This window comes from Pleurodeles waltl, chromosome 8, assembly GCF_031143425.1.
Source record: "Pleurodeles waltl isolate 20211129_DDA chromosome 8, aPleWal1.hap1.20221129, whole genome shotgun sequence".
NCBI classification, from domain to species: Eukaryota; Metazoa; Chordata; class Amphibia; order Caudata; family Salamandridae; genus Pleurodeles; species Pleurodeles waltl.
In genome coordinates this window covers 379,558,632-379,583,837 of record NC_090447.1, presented here as the reverse complement: position 1 = coordinate 379,583,837, position 25,206 = coordinate 379,558,632, and positions in this window count along the sequence as shown.

Below are 25,206 nucleotides of genomic sequence, written 5' to 3'. Positions count from 1 at the left end.
GGTGGTAGTCAGTGCTGACCTTCCCCTAGATTGTATCCTGGGCAATGACCTCCCAGAGGTGAGTCTGGTCACAGATGGGGTGGTCGCCCAGGGCGCCCCCCCAACCCAAAGTCCTGGGGAGTCAGTCCCTACAGTTAGGAGACAGGGGTCCCCAAGAAAAGGAAAGAAGAAAAGGAAGGGTAGGCCACTCTTAAAGAGAGTTCCAGGGAGCCAAGGGCCTTCTGCCCCAGTAAGGGGGGAGCCCAGAGTTGGCACTGGTGAGGCCTCACCTGACCCCAAAGAAGTCCTGAGTAGTCAGGCAGCTGTCCAGATGCAAGGTGTTGCCCCTGCACTGACAGAAGGGAGAGTGGAAGGAGGGTGTCTGCCACAAGAGGTGGTAGCCCCCCACTCTAGACAGCAAGAAGGGTGCCAGGACCACAAAGATGCCCCTAAAGCAGCTCAGCCACCTGTCAGTGGAGAGCTTAGGGTGTGGTTCTGGGTACTGACAGCTGTCAGTAGCCTCTGCTGGGTGCTAGCCTTCCTGGCAGCACTGTACCTGGCCTGGGAGGCAGACCCCAAGGCCAATAGCAAAGTAGGCCCCCTGACCCTATTGGTCATGGTGGAGTTGCTCAAGTGTTGGGTGACCTCTTTGGGTAAGCTAGGTGTTGCCCTAGCAAAGTTTGGAGTAGGGGAGGTGGGCACCTCACTACCCAAGTTGGCAGAGAGAGAGGAGGAAGACCCCCCTAGAGGGAAGTTTCAGTTTGAGTTGGGTCCTTTTACTGTTGGGATGGCTTCACTACCCAGAGGGAGTGACCCTGACAGGAGGATATAAGGCAGAGTAGGCCCTGCAAAGGGACAGCCAGTTTTCTTCACTGTCTTCCTCGCCTAACAAGCCAGGAAGACTCTCCCAGGGTTGGGCTGAGTCTCCTGGGCGTGTGGGCTGGGGGGGGGTTGTGTGAGAAACTGGGGCTGATTGCAGAGGCCCCATAACTTTTTGCCCCCATTTTCCACTTTATGCTGGTGTTTTCCTGACTCTGATGGTGCCCTGGGTACTGCTAACCAGTCCCAGGGCCTGTGCTCTGTGTAAAATGGATATGCAAATTAGGCTAATTATAATTGGCTAAGTTAACCTACCTATAAGTCCCTAGTATATGGTAGGGCATGTAGGTTTAGGGGCCACAGCATAGGTGGTGCACACCTAGGTGCATTGCTGAGGTGCCCAGTGTCATTTTAAAAGCAAGCCTGCCTTGCTTGCTGCTTTTAAATTAAAGTTATATGCAAATTCGACTTTGGAATTAAAGGTACTTCCAAAGTTTTAAACTACCTTATTTTTACATATAAGTCACCCCTAAGGTGTGCCCTATGTGCCCCTAGGGCTGGGTGCCATGTAACTATAAGCAGGGACTTTATAAAAATAGATTTATAAGCCCTGGTGAGGTAAAAACAGCCAAATTCGTTTTTCCCTCATTGAAGTAAATGGCCTTCATAGGCTAGAATGGGCAGACTTTATTTTAAATTTTAAAGTCTCCTTAAATGTTACATACCAAGAATTTGGTATCAAATTGATTGTTATAATAAATCCCACAACTTCCAGTTGTTGGATTTAATATAACTAGTGCAGGTAAAAAGTTTAGACTTTACCTAAAAAGTTGCCAATTTCAGCTCTGCATTGTTTTTGCTGCTGTGCTCTGATTGGCCAGCCTGCAGCAGCTTCTGCCAGGCCACTTTAATGAGGTGTGAAGTGGCCTGGCTTTACACAAAGGAATGTGCTTGGGGGAGAGAATCTCCCCTCAGCAGATGGGGAAGCAGGAAGGGGGAGGGCTGCCAAACTGGTCTTCAAAGGCAGAGAAGGACATCTGGAGCACCCAGCAACACCCCCACATCCTGCAACCCCAGACAGCTAGGTGCCCCCTTGATTAGATTAGGAGAGGGCAGGAGAGGGGTGTGTTTATGATTTTTAGCCACACCAGTGGGTGGGCTCAGCCAGATCTCTCCTCCAAAAATCAGATTCATCCATTTTGGATTTTTAGAGACTGTTGCCTTCTGGGATGGATTTTTGCCACACTTCCCAGGAAGTGGTCATCACAGGGGGACGACCCTGTCCCTGATTGGAGAATCAGGGCCCCCCTGCTTTTCACCCAGGAGCAAGGATAAAACTGGCAGACCTGCACCCACGCCTCAGATCCCCTCCAGAATTCAACAAGAAAGGAACTAAAGAAGAAGAAGGACTGCCCTGCTGGACCCCTGGCCTGCACCTGGACCCTGCACTCAGAAAGACTGCACCAGCTGCACACTTGGGCTTCACCACAAGAAGGACTTTGCCTGGCTTCCACTGGTTCAAGGAGGGACTCCCTGTTTGCTACAGGTGAAAAATTGCTAACCAGAGTCCCCTGCACCAACTCCTGAAAAAGTGACCAGCTGACTACTGTCCAGTGGCCAAAAAGGAGTTTGCGCCAGGTGCATTCTGGGAGTTGAAGTCCGCACTTCCCAAGGACCATCACAGAACTTCTGGACCCTTGGGGTGAGCTGTGGACCCCAAAAGAACCTTAAAAGAACATCTGGGTGAAGCCCCAGAAGTTTGAAAAGATTGGAGAAATTTTAGAAAAAAAGCTCCATAAAGTGACCGACTCGACGCGGAAATTCTAGCCGGCTTGCCTCAACCGCGACCCGGCCTGACTTCGTGGTTCGTCCCGGTCAAGAAAAACATCCGAAAAAAAGACTAAGTCCGAACGTAAAAAGTTGACCGGGACCTTCCAGCCATCGTATCCGAGAAGGGCTCCACGGACGTCGGATCAAGATCCAGGTTTACCCCGGTCGAAGGATTTTCATCTCGAAAAAACGACTAAGTCCGAAGGTAGAAATCACCACCGAGGAAACCGACTTCGCGTATCCGGACAAGGGCTCCAGGAGGTCGGATCCAACTGGCAGGTTCGTCCCGGTGAAGAAAAACTTCAAAATAAAGACTAAGTCAGAAGGTAACTTTTTAACCGAGGCTTCCCGCGACCTGTATCCGAGCAGGGCTCCATCGCGGTCGGCCTGAAAGTTTGACTTTGTCCCGGTCCTGGTGCAACCAGATGACCCGATTGGCGCTTTTTGTTTCTATGCGCTAGAAAATAATAATACTTTAAAAATTCATATCTCCGGTTCCCCTGAACCGATTTTAATCGTTTTTGTGTCATTTTAAAGATAAAAATATAAGCTATTTTTATAAATTGGTTTTGGATTTTTAAACTGTTTCCTGTGTTTTATTTATTTACTGTTTTGTGATATTTGAATGCTTTACACTTTGTCTCCTAAGTTAAGCCTTGACGCTCGATGCCAAGCTACCAAGGGTAGAGCTGGGATTAATTTACTGAGACCTAACTGTACTTTTGTGGAGGTTTGTGGCTTGTTGCTAGGTGTAGGTACCTACCTGCCCTACCAATAACCCATTTTCCAACAGCTCCAAAACGCAACATGGACATATCACATTTTTCCATTGAAAACTGACGTGTTTTTTGGAAAGTGCCCAGCTGTGGATTATGTTCTCTAGCCCATACAGCCGGCACCTATGAAAACCTACCAAACCTGTGCATTTTTTTAAACTTTTGGATCCCCCAGTGTTTTCTTACCCATCTCAAATCTCAAATTTAGCTTGAAAATCAATTTTTCCCCACATTTCTGTGTGAGATCACTGCACTGGCACACATTTCCTACCACCCAATGTTCCCCTCAGTCTGCCAATAAAAATGATACCTCACTTGTGTAGGTGGGCCATGTGCCTGTGACAGGGAAGAGCAAAAAACATGTCGAAATTGAGGGGGAACCAAAGCGGGTCCAAAAGGGCAGTTTGAAAAAAAGGTTTTTAGGCTGACAAGTGGGGCAGAGTTTTTATAGGTATAGATGCAACAATGCTGGGTGGTAGGAATATTGTGGATTCCTGCAGATTCCTGAAGGTTCTGTCACAAAAATGTGGGGAGAATGTGTCATTTCAAGCAAAGTTGGACGTTTGCAAAACATTGTGGGTTAGAAATTGTGTGGGGTGCATGTGAAGCACACACCCCTAGACCTACCCAGATGTTTAGTTTTCAGATGTGTCTAGGTCTCATAGATTTTTCTAGATGGCAGCGTCTCAAAGTCCAAAAAGTGCAGCCCTCACCATTCCAAGTCGGACGATTTTGAGAGTTATCCAAGCTCTCATGGTCCAAATGTAAAATAAAAACCCGAAATAATCAAATGTCCTCTTGCTTGCTGTTGGGATAAGATATTTTAGTGTGTGTGGAAGAGAGCTGAAAGACTGTTACCCCCTTCAGTTGGGGTAGGGGCATAACCATACCCATACTGGTTGGTAGCCACCACCCCACTATTTTTTATTTTCTTTAAATTCCCTGGCATCTAGTAGGCTTTCTGCCCCTCCCCCCCCCCCCAGGGAGTGGATCAGGGGTAATTGGTCCATCTGCCCACCAGGGGGCAGAACAACTTTGTCCCCATTTATTTGGGGGTGGGGGTATAGCTCCACCCTCTTTGTTTGAAACAAAATCTTCCCTGGTGTCTAGTGGGCTTTTTGCCATGTTTGGGGCAGATGAGCCTTACAGAAATAGGCCAATCTGCTCCCAATTGGGGCAGAAATGGCCAAGAGTAATGTGCCCCCATGGGTAAGCGACCTTTGCCCAAGCGGCTTCCCCCCAATCAGAACACACACATACCATTCCCTGGTGCCTAAGTGGTTTCTGCCCCCCTTGGGGCAGATGGGCCTCATAGAAATAGGCCGATCTACCCCAAGGGGGGCGGAAATGGCCTAAAATAAAGTTGACCCCCAGGGGAGAAACCCTTGCCTAAGGGGTCGCTCCCCATCTGTAAAAAAAAAAAAAAATCCATGGTGTCTAGTAGTTTCTGCCCCCCTTGGGACAAGCAGAGGTATGCACCTTGTTGAAGTAGGGACCACATTCCTAGTCAGTGTAAATCAGTTACACTCCCTAAATTAACCTGTGCTCACCCTCCAGAAGCTGCCACAGAGCAGTCAGGCATAACTTAAGAGGCAATGTGTAAGGTATTTGTGCAACACTTAAATTACTGTAACACATTGAAAGACACCCCAAAAAGTCTCCACTCTTGGAATGCTGTGTGGGACTGGCGGGTGCCTCAGGCCGAAAGAAGCCCGTCAAGTATCTTAGAGAATGAAAAAATAATGCTCCATATATCTAGTTGCTCGCAGAGGAGTTCTGAAAGGTTGCAGCCACACAAACCTCACTGAACCTTGTGCCAATGGCGGCTGGCCAGGAGATGGTTTAGAGGCTCAGAAGTCTTTGCAAGGCTGACAGTGTCCTCATAGTCAGGGTCCGCGTCATTGCTCCCTTCAGGATGGGCCGTTGAGGTAGCAGGACATGGCGTAGAGACTGCGAGTACAGACAGTCCACTGCGGCATCACCAGGGAGTCCCTGTTACCCGGGCAATGCTGTTGAGCCACACTGGAACAGTTTCCCTCTGTGATGCTGGAACAGAACTAAGGTGCTGTCTTCATTCGGGTGGGTGCTGTTTTTCGTTTCTCTCAGGGTGCAGGTTAGAAGGCGAAGCACTCAACTTTTGTGGGGTCCCTCTAAGGTCGGAAAGCGAGGCATTGACTGTGGTTGCAATACTCATGGGTAGCATATTCCAGTCACAGCGTAGAGTGGGAAGAAGGCCTTTTCTGTCCCTGAGGCTTCTTAAACATGAGGCAAGCTTGACAAGCCCTTGAATTTCCTTGGGAAATGAAATGTAAGTGTGGATCCCTCCCCTTCCCTCTGCCCAGGAAGACCCAACAGTATGCAGATGAATGCAGATGCAGCTGGGTGTCTGTGTTTGTGGCTGTCTAGAGGGGATTCAGAAAGTGTAGCTGTCACCCAGCCCAGCCCAGCCCAGCAGTGTATTCAGAGACAGCCCACGACACAGAATGGCCAAAGTAAGACAATGCCAACTTTCTTTAAGTGGCATTTTCAGGCTTACAATTTAAAATCAAACTTCACCATGAGTTGTGATTTTAAATTGTGAGTCTAGAGACACCAAACTTCATATTTCTATCTTCTACCAATTGGAAATTACACTTGAAATATGTTTTAAGGCAATCCTAATGTTAACCTATGGGAGAGATAGGTCGTGCAGCAGTGGAAAACGTGGACATGATAAACTAAAAAATACATGTTTAACTTTTTTAATACACTGTGCCCTGCCCTTGGGGGTAACCAGGGCCTACCTTAGGAGTGACTTCTATATCATAAAAAGAAAGGTTTGGGCCTGGCAAGTGTGTACACTTGCCAGGTCAAAATGGCAGTTTAAATCTCCACACACAGGCTCTGCAGTGGCAGTCCAGAGGTGTTTGAAGGCTACTGCAGTGGGTGACAGAATGAGTGCAGTAGGCCCACTGGTAGCATTTTATTTACAGGCCCTGGGCCTGCACACATAGCACACACAGTGCACTTTACTGAGTACCTACATGTAAATTAAATAGTTCGATTGTGAATAAGCCAATATTATCATATTTTAGAGCAAATGCACCAGCACTTTAGCACTGGTCAACAGTGGTGAAGTGCACTGAATCCTAAAAGCCAGCAAAAATGAGTAAGGAAAACAGGAGATCAGAGGGCAAAAAGGTAGGGGAACCACACATAGGATGCCAGGTCTAACAGCTGCCCAAACTAGATTCAGTATCTCTCAGATGAGTGTCTTGACTTTAAAAACCCTTACACTTGTTCTGATCTTTCGTTACCTTACTTCTTTTACATCACAATGAAGCTGTCAATAGAACAAATTCACATGTCCTAGTATTCTATTGACTGTGCTTATGCACATGGGAAAACATTTCCTCGCATTTTACTTCAATTGAGTTTTAAAATTGTTTTTGTTTTATTTGTGTTATATGTTTATAAAAGTACCTGTTTAGTATTAGAACTTCAATGCCATTTTATCAAAGGAGATATGAAAACAGCAAGTTGATATCGAGCTCAGCAAAAGATTATAAAGTGCAACAAGGACCCAAAAGAGTGTGTTCAGTTTACGGGGAAAATGAACCGTTTTATGTACAACCTCTTATCTAATGTTTCCACCTTCAGCTTGCAGTCCTACCTGCTCAAGCCCAATACCCGTCCATTCTTATCAAAATTAAGCTTTTCATCCTAATTCTTCTATTAAACAACAATTTTACTACTTGTTTTCTCTCCGTTCTAATCCCACCCATCTGCTGTTATGAATGTTTTTACAATACTACTCCAAAGACATTTTATATATTATTGTGTTTGTAATGTAAAGCTCACTAAGACCCACTATACAGGAATAGCTGCGCTATATACTTGCATCCATGTCCTCAGTGCCTCGTAATACTTGTCACTCTTGTCCCTCTGCAAGAACATATAAGACGCCTGCCTTGTTGCACTGGTACCTTTTTATTCATGACATGCTCTTGCTCTTGGTAATCTGAAATATATGGAAGAACGGTTCACAATGGATCATTTAAAAATGTTTCAATGTTTCAAGTAGCAATCAAATTACTTCCCAAAATCAATGACAAAGCATAAATATGAATATACACTGGCCTCTGTATGTGCAGGAACACATTTAATTTCGGGTACAATGCACAATGGCCATGTTAAACATAACAGAATAAGAAAGTACTGGCCCATATTTATACTTTTTGCTGCAAAACTGCGCAAACGCAAGGGTGGGCTAGCGTCTAGAAAAATTACATTAGCCGGGTGGGAGTGGCAGTACGGGGATGGGGATTTGCCTCATAAAATGACGCTAGGCTGGTTAGAGGCAAAGAAAATGCCGTTAACCAGCCTAGCATCATTTCCTGATGCAAAATCATCCCTATCACATGACTCCTGTCTTATCAAAGACAGGAGTCATGCCCACCACTCCAATGGTCAGCACAGTGGACAAGTGTCCCCTGGTCATGGCCATTGCACCCAGTGCCATGCAGGGGCCCATTTCAGGGCCACCAATGGCACTTAAAATGTTTTTTAAAAACTACTTACCTATACTTAACCTACTTACCTGGTATGGGGTCCCCCATCCTCTGGTGTCCCTCTGGTGTGGGTGGGGGTGTTCCTGGGGCTTGGGGTGGGCACCTGTGAACCCATTCTATGGTGTTTGACCATGGCAATGGGTCCACAGGTCCCCTAACTCCTGCTCTGACCCAGGCATTAAATAATGGTTTCTAAGCAGGCTTAGCGCCATTATTTAGATGCCCACCTCCCACCCGTGCACCTTTTTTGCACGGTGAACAAATAAGGCGCTAGGGACTTTAAGTCATTTTATGGACGGGAACGCCTAGCTTGCATCTCATTGACGAAAGGTGGTTTCATGCATCCAAAAAAGGATGTTAACTTCTAGATGTTGTCGCTAGATGGGTCTTGTGTCAAAATATAAATATAGAGTTGAGTTTGCAGCGAATTTGCGTAAAAAAATGATGCAAGTTCAGCGTCAACAGAGTATAAATATGCCCCTACTGTTGCACCATGGATCGCACAAGCAGTACAAAAGAACTGTGAATAACAGTGCATCTATATAAATGAGACAACAAATGACTATGGATACAAAAGGGGATTGCAATAATTACTTGTAGCAATTCCGATCCAAGTCCATAAATGGATCTCAAGGACCTAATCAGTGAGCTGTAGTGCCTTATTATTAGACTTAAAAAAAGGGGGCATAGACATCACTACCCCCATTCAAAGTAAAAAAATGACACAAGTTAATCGCAAACAGAGTATACATATGCCCCTACTGTTTCACCATTGATTGCACAAGAAGTACAATAGAACTGTGAATATAAGTGCATCTATATAATGAGACAACAAATGGCTATGGATATAAAAAGGGGATTGTAATAATTACTTGTAGCAATTCCGAACTCAGTCCATAAGTGGATCTCAAGGACCTAATCAGTGCGTTGTAGAGCCTCATTATTAGACTTAAAAAAGGGGGGCATAGACATCACTACCCCCATTCAAAGTCATTGTACTCTCTCTGAGTTACCAGAAAACTCCCTCCTCTGAGACCTGGTGAAAGCCTTGCTCCTTCATTCACGCAAAATGAAATCAACCTAGATTGATGAACAAGCCAAGTAAATCAAAGCAAGTAAATAGTATACTGGGGAAAAAGAGAAGCCAATAATAAAGAAAATTCCAGTACTCAAAAGATATTAAAATCCAAAAACACCTGAGCATGTCAAAATCCAGAAAGTCCGACATTATTTGCAGTTGAACAAAAAAAGTACTTTTCCTCCACTAAAATACTACAATGTTTACTCTAATTTAAAAAAGTACAGTAGAACATAATACCAAGCAGTCATTAAAGTGCATAATAAAAAAACCTTTTCTAATTAAAATAAAACAAAGAAACTCACAACACAAAAAACTTTTTCTAAACGTGTATCAAATTAAACTTTTCCCAACAGAAATTCATGCAGACATATTCAGATGTGTTAATCCCCAGATGTTCATCAGACTATAGCCCTTCTCTACTCTATCTAGTGCCTCTTTATCATTTCTGTCATTTATCATTTTGTGGACGATTCTCAAATTAAGGTTATTCTACTCTCCCAGCAGATCAAACAAGATATTGCATATTTGACATACTTATGCATCTAGCAGGTTTTTAAGCAAAATTGTAAAAGTAATACTTGGACTGATTTTATTAATAGAACACCTAGTCCGGAACCGTTTGATTTTCATTTAAAGTGATCATGATAATTCCAGAGGTGTACTGCAATGTAATATTTTAAATATTGCACTCCCAAAATATGTGCAGAATTGCAACTCCCACATTATCAGGAAGTTAGATATGTAGGTAAGTATAGAAATACTAGACTTAAATTCACATTTATGTACCTTAACCATACATCAAAAGCCCATGTGATAGAGCCAGATTCATAATTACTTACAACAAGAGATGCACAAAGTGAGAGTTCTTATGAAACAGCACTGGAATCTGCTGATCGCACATCCGGTTATTGGGAATGAAGTTGGAAATTATTCTGCCATCACTTATAGAAAGCTCAAATCCATCAGAGACAGTGTAGTGCACAGTCACCTCTATTCCATCAGTATTTCATCTACTTAGCTGGCCCCACTGTCTGGTTTCCACAAATGGGACTCTTGTAAAGCCAGTAAATCCAGCACTAATAGGAACTGACATAAAATACCTACAGGAAAACCTAAAAAGATCCCCAAAATCATTACTTGTACCTCAGACTATGTCTTGGAGTGTCCCTGTGATCTTAATTGCATTGGCAGTACCAAACTACCAGTCCAGAGGAACATTTTGGAGTACCTATGTGCTGTTAAAAATAACAACCACAACTATCCAGTGGCTAGGCATTTTCATCCCAAAGGTAGTGGAAACAGTGACTCCTTGAAATACTATGGTATTGATAGAGTCACACAAAACAGTAGACGGGGCAATCAAGAGAAACAACAGAGACTCTTAGAGTCTTGTTACAATATTCAGTTAATACAAAACATTCAGACGGTTTGAATAGTGATGAGGAACTGAATATCCACATCGGGGTGTAATATCTTTGTAGAATGTCTTGATGCATGCCATTAGGTGTACACTTGTGTTCTCCAAATGAGATATAATGATGATGATATTCCTCAGTGTACATATCTGTCCTTTGACACACATACATTTTTTTTAATTTTATTTGACTGTACAGCCCTTCACACTATTGTTAAATAGTCTGTCTTTGGACATGTAGCTGCCTTGTTTGCTTTTAGTATCACATTTCTAACACCTTAGTATTTAAGGATTGATTACACTGGGGCTTCACCATCACAGTACTATTGCCATGGTTTGCTCTCTCACTATTTATGTTATGCTTTAGTGAGGCAGAAAATTAATGGATTTGTGTACTTCCATGTATTCACATACATCCACATTCTTAAAAAAGGTCTGTATAACATTCATAATTATTGAATGCACTTTGATTTATCCCCTATAGTGATTTTGGGCACTTGCTTGTTAATGTGCCAATGTCATGGTTGAGAGATCAAATGTTGCTTTATGACCAGTATTGCATATCTCGCCAAGTTCGTTACATATGGCCCTATTATTATAATTTGACAGTATCCTGGTTGAACTCTCTGTGGTATATGCTTTTATCTTAACTGTATAACTAACGTGTTTTTTTCTTCATAATTTGGTTCAATGGTTATTGTTTGCACTATTTGCGAGTTCAGTTCCGTCCCCAGAAATGAAGCAGGCTATATGTAATAGCGATTTATTTTGATATGCTTGATTCTAAGATGCTTGGTTACTGTCTTGGACATGTTTGCTATGTTTGAAACTGACTGATGCTTGCTAAGCCTGAGCAACATTTACTTTCTATATCACAATTGATTCTCTTAATGTTTTGTGTTTCCTTATTAAATGCTTATTTTATTAATGTTAGTCTGCTGGGCTGTGCCTATTGGAGCAGGACCAAGGCAAATTTGCATAAGGCTTGGTCTAATCTGAGGTGGCATGGTGGGCAAAAACAATGGATTGGGATGTGGCTTGCCCAATTACCAATGGCTATGCTTACTACAAGCACCCCACACATCACTTCTTTGTTTACTTCAGTGTAACACCCTAAGTGTGCCCAAAAGTGGGACCCTTGCTGACTGTGCTACTGAAACCAAACTGCGCCCGACTAAAGAGCCCAGATTAGGGCAAAAACAGTCATGGGTTACTTGTGTTCCTGTGAGAAACATGTTTGGCAGTTTTGGCTGGACATTTCCTATTGGAGCATTACAAAGACTGAAATGCATCAGGGTCTAACTTGAGGTAGCACAGTGGAAAAAATAATAGACTGGGATGCAGCCCGAGCAATTACCAGTGACTAAGAATAATTCAAGCACTCCTCCAAGCACTTTTTCCTTTACTTCAGTGTAATGGGTATACCCAGACATTGGTCCAGTGCTCCTTGTGCTACTGGAATCAAGCTGCACCTGACATAAGAGTCCTACTTAGGGCTAACTGGTCTTGCGTTGCTTGTGTTTTGTTTTAGAGAGGATTTTGATTGGCAGTTTGGGTTGGTCTGTTACTACTGGAGCAGGACCAAGAATAGTCTGCATATGGCTGGGACCAATCTGAGGTGGCATGGTGGGCAATGAACAATGGACTGGGATGTGGCTGGATCAATTACCAGTGGCAAAGATTAGTTCAAGCATTCCATTCATCACTGTTTTGTTTACTTCAGCACAATGTCAGTGATGGCTTCAATATTTCAGACTTGGCAATCATGTTGTAAACAATAATCCCTCCCTTTCCACTGATGCTGTACATCATGCAAGCCTTGACTATCCATATGCCTGGGATGACCTCATTATGTCAGGCATGGTCACATAGTAAAACAAGGTAAGGCATCATAATGCCAGAACTACTGTATGGCAGGAAGCTAAGAAAGAGTCTGCACATTTATTCTCACACTACCACACAGAAACACTCACTCAAGTTCTCACTCAGATATACACAAAGTCTAGCACACATACACTCTTAAAACTAATGATACATAAACATGCATATTCAGGCTCCCATATCTGTGCATGCGTGGGCCCACATACAACCAAGCAGACCCATACATAATCCACTAAAGATCATAACTGCATCTCATCCATCCTCATTCCCTCTTACGTCGCTATTACCGTATCTGCTCCTTGCTCCTGATGCCTAATTCTGTGCTCCTCCAGCACTGGTGCTGAGGATAGGGGTCAGGGAAGGGAGGGCTAGGTGGCATGGTCTGCATAGAGATTAGAATGGAATCTAAACTTCCATGCAGATCCATCTTAGGGTGTGTCTGGTGGCTTCACAAGACTGAGTTTGCTACACCATGGATCTTCCAGGAGGTCCACCCTCACCATGGTCGAAAAGGGAGTTATGTATTGCTGGTATATAAAAACATGCAACAACTGCAGGAAAAAGGAACAGACAATTTCAGCTTCTGATATGAACCCCGAAGATTTTATATCCACTGTCATTAGATGGAACTGCTGTTTGTTAAGCTTTGGTCACCTAAAGTGACACATGCACTTGTAAGATTAGGGAGTTTGAAAGGACAAACATATGCCACCTTTTTATGTGCAGAGAAACAGGTGTTTTAGTGGAAAGAGCTCTCATATGCTTTGCCCTCCAGAGTCTGTCTTTCATCTGAGAAAGCTTCAGCATCCTGGGCATGCATGTTATCAAAAGAGATTACAGACATCTCGACCTCCATGCCTCTTACTGATCCTGTTCAAGTGATCTGACTGGCATATGAACAGTAAACTCTTGAAAACATAGGTGATATCATCATCTAATTGATTCACCATGACAGTAGGAGACAGCACATAACACAATGTTTACGGGTAAAAGATGGCACACCTCATTATGCAAGCATGTCACACACTTAAGTCGATGGGCTGCAGTGCCAATAAGCTGTCACTAAAAGAAAACATCCATGCTTTTGTATTTTAAGGAAAGTATATTGCTTTCATCCACCCAATAGGGAAGATAATGACTACATTAATCATGAAGGTGTGTCGCTCTACTGCTGATTCCAACTGGTGCAACCAAGAAGGGAACACAAAACGGCCATAAAGTTGCAGATTAATATATATTATACTTGTTTTTATAAACCAATTTATTGCAATTTTCTGCTGTGTCTATGACTGCAAAACTTAGTTACAATGCTAGCTCAAAACCTTCTAGGAAGAAGTGGTCAGTGCTTTAATTGGGCAGGCACTGTCTGCCACTTAGTACATGCACTAAGAGTACCCACACTTCTTAGCATTGGTACAATACTTTTAATGTGAGAGAGTACCAGTACTTCTCAGGAGCAAGCAGGTACTCTGCTGAGTGAGTACCAACACTTATGTATTTACATTTAAAGCACTGGCAGTAGTAAAATAAAGTAGACGGTGCCACTTAACCACAGCTATAGAATGCACATGTGTCCCCACCATTGGCATCTTTGAAACATTGGATATAAAACAGAGACGCTAGGTGGCTTGGGGTTAAGGAGGCAGTGAAATGGGGCTACTCTGTAGTGTATGTATTTTATGACAGTGCATGAAGAGAGAAAGTGCATGAACATTATGAAAGAAATTTGATTTTTTTTTAAACAGGTACCTGATGTATAAGGATGTGTAGTGGAGTAGTGGAGACAGGAAGCATTGAGGAAAAGTGGTCAACGCTACCGTCAGAGGATAAGTGATTGGGGATGAAAGGGCGGAATGAAATTATAAATAGAAAACATAACTTTTACAGCCTAATCAATGCTGAGCAATGTCACATGGAGTAAACGCACCCTTGGGCAGGAGGCACAATTAACAGGAACTACAAGTGATACTGTGAGGTTGACTGAGAAATGAAGACTCACAGATTTCCCAAACTCAAACAAAATCTCACCATGTGAGGGGACAGTACAAGAAGGGGAAGATCCTGGGGAGTGGATAAGACTTTGAACCTATTGCCACACAGCAATGAAGCTGCTTAGGAAGGGAGTGGTGAATGAGAGGGGGCGGGACTTTGTACAGGTCACTCTCCGTGACCCACTGTAAATCATCCACCTTCTCCCCCCCAAATAAAATACAAAGGAGAAGTCAAAGGCTGCCGCTGATGTTCCAGGGTGATTGCAAACCCTCCATGGACATAAGCTGTGCTCAGTCTCAAGACAATGTGAGTTGCAAACACACTCAGAGGTTTCCAACTCATATTGCCACCATGTGATGTCGATTCCGCACTGCATGAACATGTGAAAAGAGGCGATATTGTGTGACACACAGTGGCGCTGTGTGAGTTGGCATGTCTGGACCAGGAGAATCTGCAATTGCGGGTTTGATTCTGCTGGTAGTTCCTCATTTCAGCAGCCTCAGTGAAGGGTGAAAAGCAAAGACCCCATGGAGTTACCACAGATATTTTAATTAAGACAGGCAGGTAACTCTTTATACCACCATCAGAATTATCAGGTACTTCATACTGTGTTCCTAAGTGTAACCTGGCAGACAAAGAACGTAGATTTTAGCATTGTGTTCCATGCAAAATAGTTTGACAATCTCAAACATAACATATCCCACAGTCAACAACGTTCATTAAGTGCTATAAAAAAGTGCACTACAAAAAATGAAATGGAGATGTGTGGAAAATAGTCTAGGATGCCATGTTCTTATCCAACTCTCTTGGTCCTGTATTTGGCAAAGCATCTGTCCATATACTCTGAATAAACAAATTGTAAAACAAAGCAAAGAAGATGATCTTAAAACCGTTGCCAACAACTCCACAAGAATGTTGGTCTTCAGAGCTAAGGTATATAGACAAGTCTAACCACTTATTCACCACTTTGAGGGACGAGGTAGATGTTATATGAGAGGCATTTATAGAAGCATTGTAGAGCATAATGTTTAGTTACAGGTGTGTAGAAGAATAGGAAACTGCCCCTCTAATACGTAATGCAAAAAATGCCAATGCAAAGGGCATGGTTAGTGGAAATGTCTCATGTCCATTCTAGGGTCTTCGTCTTTTAGTCCATCACCATATACTTGCAGTCTCCTTGAGTAACTGATACTGGCAACTTCTCATTCTTGCTTTCTCCTTTGTTACTGTTTTCCTAGCTTTCCCTAAGTCGTCCCTTTTCCCTTTCTACCTTTATCTCTCAAGCTCTGGGTCAAAGTCTGAAAATGAAAAATTAATCTCTGTCCCCAGACACTAGCACAAAGAAAAAAGTGGACAAGGGCCCTCGTTCAGCATATTTGGGAAGCGGATGAAATCATGTCAAATGTGAAGTAAGTAGAAAAACACACATTTAGCATGTGTTTTATATTTTTAGCTAAGTGGTATTACCTCATTAATTAGTACCACTTCACAGCACGTGAAATCCATGCCCGTTAGGACCAGCAAAAAGCTGACACTAACTTCTTATTGTCATATGCAGAAACATATGGGTAAAAATTGTCTCCGACTATTATTTCCCATTTTGTGCTAAATCTGTGATAACAGAATAGTGGTATTACCACAATGACCAGTGACCCCCGACCCTACCACAATGAGGAGCATAATGTTAATGTCAATTAATGCAGCCATAATTGCACAATCGATTTTGGTATATTGGGTAGATCATAAAATGCAAAAAAATGTAAAACACAATTACACATATGTATGTGAGCAGTAGAAAACATTGCAAATAATAAATAGAAAACGATATGTTGGGCAACATTTCAGGCACTTTAATAAAATATGATGCCATGCATACTTTCCCCAAACTATTGTATTAAATATCACAATCTTTCTTCATGTTTAATTAAAAACAAGCATGATTTACAAAATTGAAACCTAAGTAGAAAATAGTTGGACATAGATACTAACAACGGGTTTAACTTTGGAATTTTAAACTCTTTGCATTCCTCTGATAAACAATTTCTCTCCTGTACTTGTGCGCCGACAAGGCCTCGCAGATATTATTAGCCTTCCCAGCTTACAGGGCCCACACAGTGGACATGCCGACATCGAATGAAATATTCCAGGGGGGATTGAATTCCTGTGTCCCTGTAACACATTAAACAGCAAGACCCTTTTTATGATTTTGTAAATATAACAGTCTGCATTCTGCAACTCAATATCAAAGAACAGAGAGGGCCTCACTTCAGAGAAACTAAAGTTACAGTCTTAAAAAGTGCAATTAATTTGGAACCATTCATAAATGGGTAAGAGATATTTGCGCTACTCATGTAACGGTAAGGAATGGCATTGATTTGTATCAAGAAACACAGGGGTTAAATATGATGCACCTCTGCAGCCAGGGACTGTCCAGTAGTTTCATGATCTTAAAATAATTTCTTTGCAACACAAGCTGGAGGGAAATTAGCCAGCATTTATGTATGTGCGTGTTTTTTGTTTTGCACAAACCTAGCCCAAAATCAGTGTAGAGGGAGGCAGGATGAAAGCAAATATACACTTAATGAGAGATTGGAGGGGAAGCTGCATTCTCAGAGCTAAAGCGTACTGGTACTCCATCATTATGTGGCGTTCTTTAAACTGTCTACTGTATTTATCTCTTTCCTGAGATGGAGCAGGTTTGCAAAATCCCTGATGGATACTGAGATGTTGCTCCACACCCTGTGTGTGTAGAAGGAGATGGTCTGTTGTCTTCTTTCTTTTTTTTCATTTTTAATCTTCTTCATTTCCAGTCTAATGGTGTCTTGTATTCACTTGGGTCAGAATTGGTGAGCTAGATAGGTGGGGATGGCAGTCGTGATGACCTGGTAAAAGATGTAGCTTGTTTTGTAGATGGTGCAGACCTGCAAAGACAGCCAGTGGCATTCCATCAAAGTTTGTGAAATATGGTCATATGATGTCAGTCCTTTGATGAGATGTACTCCCGCATGGTGGGTACCATATGGAGTCTGGGGAGCCTGTGAGCAGGCCATTGCTACCATCCAGATGTGAGAAAACAAGTACCTCATTCAACAGCAGTATATTGAGCTAGATTTGGAACAGTAAAGCCAGCAGTTAAGCATTTCAATATTAGATCATTGGAACTGATCAGGTTCTAAACGTGGCCCAAATGATAAGGGGTTTGGGAATTTTAAATCAAAATGTGGATGCCAATGCCGAAAGAGTTCTGGTTCATAATAAAGGCATTATTAGGTCTATAACTGTTAAAAATGGTTGGGCATGCTCATGGCAGACACCAACGTGCACACACACACATAGATGCATGCAGGCACACACCCACACCCACAATCACACACACACTTTTTAAAATAATCAAAATCTTAAGCTTGAAAACTAAAGAACATCAGTCAAGATAGCAGTAGGCATGTGCTAAATCACTAACAGAATATTAGCCTCATTCTGTGAGTGCCTAGTTAGCATAGGACATAAAAAGCACTCAGTTAAATATCACTTGCACATGGCGTTGAGATGGGTTTTGCACCAAATTCCAGCTTTTATAGTTTTCGATGTTTGGTAATGGGCAAAAACAGTTTTGCAACAATCTTTATGAATGTGTTTATCCCAACTGCACTGTTTTGGCCATGCCATTTTCTCTAGGTATTACCTGTAGGGAAATGCCCGTTTAAATCGCGGGTGCTGAAAGCAATTTTGCATTCACCCTGTAGTAGATAAAACGTGAAAAATGGTTGCAAAAAAATTGCGGTCAATTTTCAATGGGCCTACCTCGAAAATAGACAAAAGGTGATATAGAAGACACTGCAAATATCTTAGGGCAGGAGAAATCCTGCAAATGGTAGAACGATCATCGTGTGCTTGTTCAAAGATAGTGTATTCCACACTGTGGTAGGCTGAACCACATCCTAAATTTCCAAATTCAAGGAAATAACACGTTGTCCCAAAATATTTTCCGACTTTGGTACTATTAAGCTGCCAACTTTCTATCAAGTTAAAAGTAAGAAGGTGAAGTTACTACTCACCTTTCTTCTTCCTGTGACGTTCTGGTGCATGCAGCTCCTTTCAACACACACAAGATTATTATTATTAATATTACAGTTTTATATAGTGCACAGCTACCCGCCCGGGGTTTCTTGGTGCTTAACAAAACACGGCAGGGAGGGTCTATGCAAAATCTTACTTGGTGGCAAACAGCCAGGTCTTTAATTGTCAACTAAAGAACGTGAACAAAAGATCACTGAAACCACCCACTGTGTCGAATGAAGTTGTACAACAGTACGAAAGGGGCTGTGCATCAGAACAGATTGCAGCGGCAATATTAACATGCTACTAGAAAGAGGTGGCATTGGAGGCACCTCATAATGAAAGCTGCTAGTTTACAACCAGAATCTATTTATTAGACAATTAGTTAGTTTAAGATGTGGATGTGTTATCCCAGCTAGATTGTACAATAATTAGGTAGTTGAATGTGGACTCATTTTGCAAGTGTTAGGTTATGCTATGTTATGATATGTGATACAAGGTTTAGTTAGATCAAGTATCATCATTTGTTATACATATGGATACCATTTTGGATGCACCGTGGTGTTTCCTAACGAGGACCCTCTTTTCATTCGATCTAGAATTCTCATCGACTAAGGCTTGATGATGAATTAACTTTGATTGGTTAGCGCCGATCCCATTGTCCAATTTTATCATTTATTAAATTAATACCTTGATTGGAAGTTTAAGATCCTCCCAACCATTTTAAGGATCTTTTTAGAATATCGTGCATGGTTGCGTGTGTCAAATTGATTTGTTATTAATTTCAGTCCAGCTGAAGATGTTTGTTTGTGGATTGCCTCGTCTGAGGACACTGCTGTATTCAGAAGTTCATCAATGGCCGTCGGTGCAGCTTTGATGCAGTGTCATGGATTTGTGGGTGTGGTATGTTTGAGCATCATTGTTCTGAATGCTTTTGAGATGTATAAGCAAAGGGATGTGCTGTTAAGGTGGCAACGCTTCACCATCTGTAAGGCTTTGGTGCTGTTTTGTGTATATGGAGATGCCAGTAGAACAGCCTGGTGTGTTTTATCGTAGTATAGTGAATCAGAGATATATCTAAACAGTAGTTAATAACGTGCATTACTCGGTCTAGCTGCTACTGGGAGTTCAGCGAGAGTTGATTTTTTGGCACATCTTAACAGTGTTAGATGAATTTGTTCCATTGGGTGATTGTTTCGTTTTACTCAGTTCAATTGCTGTTGGGCTTCATAATAACCACTGAAAATCCATATCTGGCTACATCAGATGTGTTTGATATATGCAGTGTAAAGTGTTTTGTTGAGTGTTGCGCTATCCTGTGGGAGAATGCAGCCTACAGATATAGACACATCGATCAGACAGCAGTCACTTGGTTCTGAAAAAAACATAGAATAAATAAGATAGCCTGTTACCATTCCTTTCAAACAAGCAAAGGTCAGATGAGATCAGTCTTTGACTATGAACATCCATGGTATTCTTGTCCAGCCATGTCAGATCGGGAAGTGCAATCACCGGATTGGGGTCACCAAGTACTCCCCACTTGATGTGGTGGATGTACCTGATGTGAGTTCTTAAATCGAAAAAGGAAGGTGATAAATCTGTTGAAGGTTTCTTAAACCAGAGAGAGGGGAAATTAAAGAAACTAGGTAGGAGAAAAGCATGGAGGAATGCATAGGAGAAAACAACAGGAACATCCTACTAATAAACGAGAGCTACCGAGGGTGCAGAAATAGAACTTCTTCAAACAGTGAAAAGCTGATCCAGTTGCGGTGCAAGGGCCATAACACAGTAAACCACAATGAAGGATCCACCCAGAGACCATGACAGCATTATTGCGAAGAGAACTGACAAAGAGTGTCCTAAGCTGAAGAGAATGATTGCGACAACAGCCCAGCCCAAGTGGATGACTCACTTTAATGCAACATAAGCGCAGCAGCAGAACTAACACAGGCAAGGTAGTCATACGCGAAGGGCAGTTGGGGTGCTTTGCCTCGAACCCCACCCATTCTAGAGCCACCCTGTCCGGTTTCAACATGTTTTTAAATAATAAAGAGAAGACCTCGCCTGTTTCTTCTCAATGAGGCTAAGGCGGCAATGACACTAGGTGGCGCCAAATACTGTGGTTTCACTTCTGGAGGGCACATGTCTCCTAATGACGATGAGCTACTCCTTTAATCATAAACCAAAGAAAGGTCCAGCAAAACATGTGACCTCGGGCAGCAATAAAGCTTCTTACCTTCTTGGTCACAGGCCCTTCTAAATTTTACATGAGTGCAGTACCTGTAAGTGTGGCGTAGCAGCTTTGTGAAATATACACCTTAACTGTGCAATCACTGACTGCATTTCTTTAAATCACATGAAGAGCCAATATTTAAAAGACCAGACCAGTAAAGGCAAAATACTCTTATTATTTCATATCGCAATTCAAATGCACTAAAAAAAATCATCGATGAAAGACTCTACATTACAGGTAATGCAAAAACATTAGCTCTGTCCTTTGCTACATGCCCGCTTAAGTATCACAAGCGAGTGCCTCTTCATAGAAACAAGCATTGGCAAAGCCAGTTTATTAGCTTTGCCAATGATTTTACCCATACGGCACAGCAATCCTGCTGCTGTACCGTTTGGCTAAATTATGATTTTTTAAAGTTTTTGATCAGCCAATAGAGCCATTGGGCGGCATCGAGTGCATACAGAATGACACAGGGACAAAAGTGCAAACGCGTTTATTTTTTAAAAGTGGGCCGGGGAGGAAAGCAGGAGGGCGAAAGCCACAAAGGGTCTAGAAGCATGACTGGGGCACCGGTGAGGTCAGGGTGTCTTGAAGATAAGATGCAACCTCTGCTGTCCCTCATTGTTTCCCTATCATTATCATTCAGACATACCACTTCCCCGTTTTTTGGAAGTATCCTAGCTCGCAAAGAGAGCCACAGAAATTAGAAACGAAATAACATCCCAGACTGATTCCTGGAAAAGTACGCAAGGAGCATGGCAAAATGAATTGCTGTCCCCCATGTGGACAGTTGGGGGAGAGTAAAAACAAACAGTGCCCAGCTGCTCCCCAGTTCGGCCTTATACAGCTGCATCTCACAAATGAGGCAGCACAAGGACGGGAGAGCCACACTTCTCCATAGACGAAGCAAGGAACGGTACCAATGCGATGACCATGACAATGGCACTGGCTGAAATACACCAAAAGTAAGGCCAGGGGAAACGGGCACAAAAGGCTGTAACTCTTTTTAAATACATTTTGCTTAGTGTCTCTTTTCATGCATGTGCAAACAAACACAACACACACACATGCGTACACACACATGCACACACTGAGATTGCACACAGACACAAGACCTTCAACATATCCACAAACACCCGCACAGGGCACAGGCTAGAACGGAGTAGGGCTAAGATTGAGCAAATTGAGAACTACCAAAATGGTGCCATGCTGCTGTCCTTGCTGAAATTATGGAAGCGGGTAAGTCTCCTTTAGCAACACTGTCTCTTTTTTATCCTGAAATGTCATTCACTACTACTAATGAAATTGAAAGTTGTACTGGGAGAAAATTCTATAAGGGGTTTGAGCTACAACCCAACTAGGGCTTGCCTGAATGGTACTCACCTGCCTTTGAAAGCCAACCAGGAGCTTGGTGTGGGCACACATATTTACATGTTGTCATCTTATCGCCTAGCAAAAGTAGGTGGAATTTAGGCCTTTTAAAGTTTGTGTAAGCTATGCTCAGATTGCCAGCCTTGATTGCTCTTCTACATCCTTCCTCCTTCTTGGGTGTATTTGTTCAGCAGTAGACAGTATAAAACAAAAAAATAAATAAGAAAAATGGTGCATGGGTACTGCTGATGTCAAAAATTCAAATTCTTGCCTTTTTGGTATCCTTTTACTCATTCAACAGTGTCTCTGGCTGATGCATGTCACTGTTTTCATTACTGGAACTTCTCTGATTTACCTTTTGTTGGGGTACGAAAACTCAACATCCCACTGCTCCTATGGCTAAGCTTGTTAGCTTATTACAATTATAATTTACTTGTATGTCTCTCACATAAGCCCACCCATCACACCACCAGGCACTGTGTCCCATAACAAGATAACTGCACCTTAGTGGGCATCATTCATCACATGACAACGCTTCCCATAAAGGCTGAAAACAAAAATAACACCCTCCAGCTACACAGCCTTATCGGTGTAGATTGGTCGCTGCATGGGTAGGTGCTTCAGCTTCCCACATAGAGGAAGTAAGCTATACAAATGCTACCATACAGTACAATGCAACATACATATGCATGCCAGAAATCACTAACTGCCCAACACAGCAACTACAAGACCGCTAGTGAGCTTTTTTTCTCCTCACTGAAGCTGAAGAGCTCAGGATGGAGTTAAAATAAAAATACTCCACCTTTAAAGGGATTTAGATTCCCACAGCTAAAGACAAATGGAAAGTTTCTAATAAGATTCCTCCTGTTGTCCATTAAACCCTGATGGGAACACGACTAATGATGGGGTTGCAGCAGTCCCTCTGCTAGGAAGACTCATGTCAAAAGAATGGAGTGCAAAGCAGCAAGTGTAGCATGGCAAGTGCCATACAGAGAGAGCAGGGAGAGCAAAGACAATCATATTATATATCTATTAATAGGCAACACAGAACAGACCAAACTTTAGGGGTGGTCTGTCTATCATGGAAGAAACCTCCTTTAAGAAACTATGGGGCATATTTAAAAGAAAGTGGCACTTCGGTCCCGATGAGCCACTTTTCTTGTGTCGCTCCTGCCCCTCCTAACGACATCATGGTTGCACAGTATTTACAATCTAGTGCACCATGGCAGTCATTAGGAGAATAGCATCAACATTTTTGACGCTAGTGTGGCGCTTTGCTGCACCAGTGTCAAAAATATTGACGCCAGTGCAGCAAAGCACAGGAAGGCCCATTGAATAAAATGTGTGTGACATTTTAACGCCTGCTATAAGCAGGCATTAAAAATTATGGAAAAAATGGTGCAGTAAAATGTTGTAAATTTCACTGCACCATTTTTTCAGGATTCCCTGCGCTGGAACTCCCCCTTGCATACATTGTGCCTGGCGCAGGCATAATGTGGCGCAAGGGTTTACAAAGTGTCGCATTCAAGCATTGCACCACTTTGTGAATACGAATACGGCTCGGGAAAAGGCCTCCTTAACACTGCCTTAGCGTCAAAAAAATGATGATAGGGTGGTGCACGGTGGCTCAGGGGCTTGTAAATATGCCCCTAAGTGTTGGGACCTGCAAAGGTCAGCATGTCCCTGTTGAATATTGAAGCCCGCAGAAATGTGTCTTTGAATCTGATGTGGACTGGGAAAGTCAAAATGGTACTGATGTATGGGAGGTGCTGGGAAGGACAGAGCAGACATATGTGCTTTTGGGTGGCTTATGCCCATTTATCCAAAATGCTGAACACTCGGCAGTTCACCCTAGTCCTATTAAAGGTAAAACAAACATGATTGAGAAGAAGTTTATGCCTAATAATCTCTGCCCCTACTTCAATTTCAACCATGCCAACTAGTTCTTCTCAATTCACTTCAACGTAATTTAAGTATCTTCAAATTACCCTACTAAAGGATGTCCCACAGGGCAGAGGGATCAGAGAATATTGAGAGGATACCCTCTTTATATGGTATTGCATAACTATTCATTAACAGGTGTCCATGCAACAGATTAATTTGAATCATAAATCATCTCCTGGCTACCGTGGGTGTCTTTTTTGGAAGATGGTTTACATAGGTACAAGATCCTTCTGTCACAAGCATCAACTCATTATTTTATATAAGCTGCTATGGCAAACAATATACCAGATACATAAAGTTACATTTCTCATATGCACCAAATCTAATTGCAGATTTGGTCATTTCAGGCCAAACTACCTAGGGTACATAAATGTGATAACAGATATGACTACTGAAATCCCAATTCTGAAATCATTTATATGAATTTTCTTATGTGATATGAGTCCTCTCCAAAGATGCTAGGGGTGAGCAACACTTTCTAAACTGCATATTATCAAATGTAAATTGTAGGAAATTATCACCTGCAACGTTTCAATAGGTGACCAAGATGACATGGTCATGGCGGCTTGCTCTTTACCTGTTGTGTTTAAATGGGTATTCTCCAGTGTCATACTGAAGCACAGACAGAGTGTTTGACAAGGCCTAAACATCTCTAGTTGAAATGGAGAAACTAAAGTATAACATTTTAGTGGAGAATGTTTATAAGACTCTCTCAGCTGGTTTCAGACAACAATAAGCTTAAAAAAAATTAATGGTCCTTAATGAAAAATAACAATGGGGAATATGCTGTGCATCTGGAATTTCTTACCATAATCAACCACCACAATATACATTATTAAAAGGGTTCTTTAAAAAAGTAGGCATAGCTTAGTTCTTAATGAAATACATACATGGTGTAGGGGTACAGACATGTTGAGGTCTATTTACAAACTGCATTTTGTAGTATGTTTATTAACACTGCCATAGTACCACTAATATACTACAAAATTCTATTCACAAACCTACATGTGGAGGTTTCCATCTCTGCCTCTCCTTTTGTTTTAATGGAGAGATCTAAACCCCAACTGCGGAGCTCTCCACACATATACATCTACCCTTCAGTCATAAATGTGAGAAGGACAGGGAAGTTGCTTAAAAATAGGGAATGCTTACTAGTAAAGGGAGGGTTTAGAGAAGAGTAAGAAATGGTTAAGGGAGGGCTAAGGAACGGTTTACGGAGGGACAAGCATCAACCCACAAAACAAGTAAGCCCATTGCTATTTACAAACTGCACTTATATA